This window comes from Dipodomys ordii, unplaced genomic scaffold (genome assembly GCF_000151885.1).
Source record: "Dipodomys ordii isolate 6190 unplaced genomic scaffold, Dord_2.0 Scaffold176, whole genome shotgun sequence".
Lineage (NCBI taxonomy): Eukaryota > Metazoa > Chordata > Mammalia > Rodentia > Heteromyidae > Dipodomys > Dipodomys ordii.
In genome coordinates this window covers 1,579,069-1,586,396 of record NW_012267392.1, presented here as the reverse complement: position 1 = coordinate 1,586,396, position 7,328 = coordinate 1,579,069, and positions in this window count along the sequence as shown.

Here is a 7,328-nt window from a genome sequence, read left to right as displayed (position 1 = left end):
TTTGTATTTATCATTAAGTTGTTGTGCGAAGAGGTTTCAGTTCAATAAGGTTGGTTATTAGTGCACTGCATCTTGATTAGTGTTGACTCATTGTTCTTCCCCATCCTTCCCAGCCCTACCCATCCTCTTAAGTTACCTGGTTCCATTTTTACATATGTATGATCAATATAATGATTGCATTTGCCATCCCTTCCTCTTTTCATTACTCTTCCCCTCTTTTTATTCCAGATTCATTTTTTCATTTGTGCACATTGTTACAGGCAATTTTTCCAATATGTCACAATAATACAGTGGCAATAACAAAGCAATAATAACTTTTCTTCTTTTAAGATGCTTATTGAAACTTTCGTATTTGTTCTAAGTGATGGGAATCTGCTTTGTTCTCGTTATAACAACATATTGCTCCCTTCCTGCCCTATTCTGTTCATGTATCCAAAGTCCTTATAAGAAGGACTGACCTCTCCACTCTCAGCCCGTTATTTTTAGATATCCAAAGATGGAAAATGAAGGACTGACTCCCTCCCTGTTTTCCTAGGTGCATACAGATACCAGGCAGGCCATAAGTGCAGACTGCCTGAAGCCTGTAGAGCAATCTAAGTCTGGCTGTAAATATTTCATCCTGGGCCCAACTGAAGAGCCCTTCACCTTCCTTGACCCAGTAGCTTTTCATTAACCTCTGCCTCCTTGCTGGTCCCCATAAATCCCCATTCCTGAGCCCATCTCTTTACACAAAACTCCATACCCAAGGGAAGGTCTGTGTCCCTTGCTGTTCCTCAATAAACAGTCCTAGCCTGTTGAGATCGAGTCTGGCCCATACCTTCCTTTCTTCGTCACTTTCCCAACACTAAGTATTATTTATTTTAATCTTCACTACAGCTGTCTTTCATTACCCCAACTTTATTAGTGAGCAAATAAGGGCTTTTAGAATTTAATTTATTTTCCAAACTTACACAACTAAGCCTAGGTTTCTGGACACAAAGTCTATGGTAGTAATTTTTTAAAATCCATACCCTTAGTTTACTATGTCCTGAAACATTCTGTGGAAATGTCATTAAAGAAAACATCATAGTTCTTGCAGCTACTCTTTACAGATTTCATCTCAGACAATATACTAATGCAACAAATTGCTAAAATACAACTTTTCAGTAGTAGATACTTCTTGCAATTTTTCCTTTTAATGAATTACTCTTCTCAGTTTACATTTGTGTTAGCAATTTGAAGCTTGCATGAACATTTGTCCCAAATTTTATACCCCTGCAAATCTCTGAAGCTATTGATGCATGGTTGTGAAAAGATAACAAAAATGCAAATTCAAGAAATACAAGCACAAAACATCAACCACCTGAAGGTATACTTGCTGTGATAAATAGTTCTCAGATACTAAATAAGTATCTGCCAAGACACAAAGTCCACTGACCACTAACTCATTGGTTTCAAGTTCAAGGCATAGGTGTACTTTGAAGAATGTACAGTAAGAGAGTAAAAGGATTTTTGAAGGATCGTGATAACGAATTTCAATATCATAATACATTTCAAATTTGTGAGATGTTTGTGCCCTCTCAAACCACTAAAGTTTCCTATATTTTACTTAAGGGACTTTGGGAAAATATAATTCCTTGACTTTATATTTTGAGATTGAAAGATTAATTAGACTTTGCCAGAGAACCACGCAAACAACCAGGTATAGAGAACAAAGAAAGATTTATTGCCAGGAAAGTGGGCCAGCAAGACTCCTCACAAGGGAGAAGCGAGAAGCAGCACTGGCTATTGTCTGAGATGATCTATATACCCTAAGAGGTTTAGGAGGGTCTAGAAGGGGCTAGGAGATGGAGACCCCGGTGTGGACCTGTGGGCTAGGCGCTTCATCATGGCAGACTAGGATTTATGGCTGTTATCCAATTAGTTGATAAGGGGCCCTGCAACTGCCCAGAGCTGAAGGTCACTCTAAGGGGATCTTATTGCCATATATGGTGGTAGCTGCCCCAGAGAAGTACCATCCCAAGGTAAAGGGGGTTGGAGGCTGATTATTTGCTGCCTTTACTACATGGGCTTAGTGTTGCCTAGGAATGGAGCATGCTAAGCTGTGGAAAAGGGAAGGAGTGGACTAAGCTATGGGAAGGAAGCTCATTTCGCTAACAGAGGTAATTTTAGGTTTATAGAGTAATTACAGAAATATTTCAAAGAGCTACTTGTCATTTATCAGCATCTCCTAAGGCTGAAAACCCACAGAACAGTATAATTACCAAGAGATGTAATGTTTTAAACTAGACTGCTTTAGTTCGTTGCCTTTAATACTCACCAGCATTTTTCATTAATACTCTATTTCCATCACAAAATCTAATCTAGCCTGCCTAGTTATCCTGTCTACTTAGCATACCTAATCTGCAACAATTCCTCTTTTTCCATGTCTTTCATTAACTATGGTCTTAAGGCTTTCAAATATTAACTTCAAGTGAAAGTCTGGAACAAAGTTTTCCAAGAAAATGGTCTTCAAAAAGAGGCTGGAGTAGTAATACTAATATTAGATAAAACATATTTCAAATTATAATTAGAAAAAACAAAGAAGGGCGAACTTTCCATTAGTTTCTGTGGTTGATACGGTTCCCTGGTCTTGATTATTTTCTTCAGGCTATATTCCTCCATTTAGTATTTTTTGGTGTGCTATCAGTTTTTACCAAAGGAACAATCAATTTCATTAAATTTATCTTTACAGAATATTCAATGAAATACAACACAGTTGTTAATAAAATCTCAGTTCAGAACTTTGTTTTTCAGTCTTCACATGTAGTCCAGGCTGGCCTTGAATATGGAGCCTAGGCTGGCCTGTGTTATATTGGAGTTTGGTCAACGAGATACAGGGAAGCCACACTTTGAGGGTCAAATCCATAGTCTTTATTATAAAGCCAATTACTGCAAGCAGACCCATGTCCCCAAACACTTGCAGCCCAAAATGTAGCTAGCACAAAGTTTATAAAGGTGAAAAACACATCAAGGCAGATTTCACATGGAATGGGGACTAGCCAAGCATGTTTAACAGAAGTAAAACACACTATCTAGGGGGAACAATCACAGGCAATCAAGGGCCAGGTATCTAGAGGGAGCAATCAAGAACCACCAAGGACAAGTATTCTCTGGAACAAAACTTTCCTGGAGCTTTACAACTCATGACACAGCTCATGACACAGCCCATGACATATCTGCAGTTCAAAGAATGTCCTGTGTCACCTCTAGAGTTCTCAGAAAGTCCCCATCATCTGTTACGATGCCAAGATGGTGGTAAGGACAAGATGATGTTACTTAGACCCAGCACTTGTATTTCACCTGGAACTGGAAATCCACCTGCTTCTGCCGCCTGAAGGCTGAGATTATAGACACTTTTAGACACAAGCCTCCTAGCTCTCCCTCATTATTATCACTATTGTTGTTGTCCAGATGCTGAGGTTTGAATTCAGGGCCTGGGCACAGCTCCCCCCCCCCAACCCACCTGGCTTTTCCGATGAAAGCTGACACTCTACCACTTGAGCCACAGCTACACTTCCAGCTTGAAAATTGGTGAGAAGGGTCTCACAAACTTTTCTGCCTGGGCTGGCCTTGAGCCTCTGTCCTTAGATCTCAGCTTCCTGAGTAGCTAGGATTATATAATGAGCTACCAGCACCTGACCCTTTTTTTTTTTTTTTTTTGGTCAGTCCTGGGGCTTGAACGCTGGGCTTGAGCACTGTCCATGTGCTCTTCAGCTCAAGGCCAATACTCTACTACTTGAACCACAGTGCCACTTCCGGTTTTCTGATGGTTAATTGGAGCTAAGAGTCGCATGCACTTTCCTGCTCAGGCTGGCTTTGAACTGCAAGCCTCAGATCTCAGCTTCCTGAGTAGCTAGGATTACAGGAATGAGCCACCAGCGCCCAGCCCAATTAAAATTTTTGATGGAGAGTTCCTTCACTTGACAAGCTTGAAGAAGATCTAGTGGCATTTGGAAATGCAAATTTTTTTATTGTGAAAATACTGTACAGAGTGGTTACAATTACATGGGCAAGATAATGAGTACATTTCTTATCAAGCATTGTAGCCTCCTCCTTTGTTTCCCCTTCCCATCCCTTCACATTCTTCCCCCGCCCCCCCACCCAACCCTCCTCCTCCCCCCATCTAAGTTGTAAAGTTCGTTTTTCCACATAACGTCTTGCACATCTCATTGTTGCAATGGGTCCACCTGGATCCCCATTTAAATGATTTGTTTTTTTCCTTCCCCTCCACAAATTATACCAACCTCAAATACAGTGAAAGTAGGGGTTATACCATGGGAGAGGGACATACAAAGCAGCAAAGAAATAATCTTATAAATGTGTTAGAAACAATCACCTGAAAGAAACATTTGAATACATATCTTAGGGTTCATTTCCCTAACATCATCTTATCTGACCTTTTCTGCTTGACTCAGACATATACTAGTTATTGCAAATAAGGGAAACCATGGGACCTAAGTTTCTTTGGGCCTGGCTTACTTCACTTACTTCACTTGACAAGCTTGAAGAAGATGCAGTGACATTTTGAAAATGCAAATTGTTATAAAAAGTAATTTACAAGTTTGGTGTGCGGCTTCAGAATAGTATGGCAACATGTAATTGTAACCCCTCTGTAAAGTATTTTCACAATAAAAAAAGTAACAAAAAGAATAGTAGGGCAATAGAAATAAATACACAACATTTTATTGTATATTAAAGTTTTCCTTTCAATGAGCATTATGTGATCGTTGTATTTTTTTAAATATTGTCATTGTACAAAGAGGTTTCAATTCTAAAAGTCAGGTTCTGAGTACAGTGCATCTTGATTAATGTTAACCCTTCAACTCTTCCCTTCCATCTTTCTCCATCCAATCTCTACCCTCCAGTTACATAGTTCAATTTTTTTCATAATGTACATTAAATGTAATGACTGTATTTGCTCAGCTCCCCACTCTGAACGTGTTTCAACTTCCTGGTATCATTTTGTTAAATGGTTTATCCAGAGGAGTTACACCATAAGACTCCTCCCCAAAGCATATCATTCTTTAGTCAGTTTGTGTATATATGCATATAACCCTGTATATGTTTTTGTATATGTTCATAATTTAGACTTAACTTCCACATGAGAGAAAACATTTGCCATTTGTCTCTCTGAACCTGACTTACTTCACTTAACATAATTTTTTCCTAGGTCCATCATTTTTCTATAAATGACATAGTTTCTGATAGATGAGTAAAATTCCATTGTGTGTATATATATGTATGTGTGTATATATATATGCATATATATATATATATATATACACACATTTTCTTGATCCACTCATTCATTGTAGGGTACCCATGATGCTACTGTAGCTTGACTATTGTGATAGTGCAGAAGTGAACATGGATGTACAAGTGTCTACTGCATACTAAGTGGAAATATTTTAGGAAGATGCCCAAGAATAGTATGGATCATAGGGTAGTTCTATGTTTAGGTTTTTTTTTTTAAAGAATCTACAGGGGGCTGGGAAGGGGGCTTAGTGGTAGAGTGCTTGCCTTGCATGCCTGAGGCCCTAGGTTTGATTTCTCAGCACCACATAAGCAGAAAAATCTGGAAGTGGTGCTGGGGCTCAAGTGGTAGAGCGCTATCCTTGAGCTGAAGAACTGAGGGACAGTGCCCAGGCCCAGAGTTCAGGCCCCACAACCGGACCCCCCCCCAAAAAAAATCTACAAATCTCCTTCCAAATGCACTAGTGTAATATGGTTCCTTTTTCCCCCACCACATCCCCACAGACATTTGTTGTTGCTTGTGTTCTTGATGATGGCTAATCTTGCTGGGATGAGATACAATCCCAGTGTTGTTTTGATTTGCATTTCCTTTCTGGCTAGGGATGTTGAGACACAGAGGAAGCAGCAAGGCCAAGCAGGTGAAATGGAAAAAATAGTCTTATTATTAAGGGACACCAGAATAAAGAGGGCAGTGAGCTCAAAAGGGGACAACAGGAAAGAAGATTAGGGTGTACCTATTCAACCAGAGGGGTGGCAGTCAGAGAGATTGAGTAAGGAGCATGGAAGATAAATCAGTGGGTTTTGTTGTTGTTGTTGTTTTTGTTTTTGCTTTCCAGGGTGATATTTGAAAAGGTTTCCTACAGAGAAGGCTAATCAATGGATAAATGCAGGCATGTATTATATCCAGAAACGCAAAGATAGTACAACACACATATACCAGTACACACAATAAAATTCATGGACAATGGTTATATAATCATCTCAAGATATGTAGATAAAGCTTGTGAACAATCCAATTTTGTCATGAGATAAAGCCCTGAAGAAACCAGGTCTTGTGGCTCATACTTACTTAGGAGAATGACACCTGAGGATTAAAGTTCAAAACCATCCTGGCCAGGAAGGCTTTTGTTTTTTGCTTTTGTTCTGGTACTGGGACTTAACACCTGGGCACTGTCCCTTTCAATGTTGGTGCTCTGCCATTTGAGCCACCACAACTCCACTTCTGGAGTTTTGATGGTTAGAATAGACCTGCTCAATAATGTGTAAAAGAACACAACATTATATGGTATACCCCTAACATTTGCACAACCTAGTAACTAGCAGGATGGCAGAGAAGCAGAAAATTCAACTTGCTGTGATGGGAAAAACTAACCACAGAAAACTGATTTAGAACTGACAAACATTTATTTATTTTATTTATTTATTTATTTATTGTCAGTTATGGGGCCTGAACACTTGGCCTGGGCACTGTCCCTCAGCTATTCAGCTCAAGGCTAACGTTCTACCACTTAAGCCACAGCACCATTTCCAGCTTTTTCTGCTTATATGGTGCTGAGGAATCGAACCCAGGGCCTCATGCAAACAAAGCAAGTGCTCTACCACTGAGCCACCTTCCCAGCCCCAAACATTTTAGACTTAAAAAAAAAACAAGGACATTAAAACTGTTACCTTAATCTGGGCATCAGTGGCTCACATCTGTAACCCTAGCTATTCATGAAGCTGAGATCTGAGGTTCAATGTTTGATGCCAGCCTGGGCAGAAAAGTTCATGAGTCCCTTATCTCCAACTAACCACCAAAAAAACTGGAAATGGAGCTGAAGCTCAAGTTGTAGAGATCTGGCTTTGAGTACAAAAGCTCAGGGACAGTGCCCAGGCCCAGAGTTCAAGCCCCAGGACCACGAAAAATAAATATAATTTTAAAAAACCTGCCACAAAGTTAACTATTATCTCAGATGTTCAAAGAAATAAGCAGATACATGAAAGACCTTCATACTAAAGAAGTAGAAATATTAAAATAAGTATTTAATATTTTAGCATATAATATTAAACATATA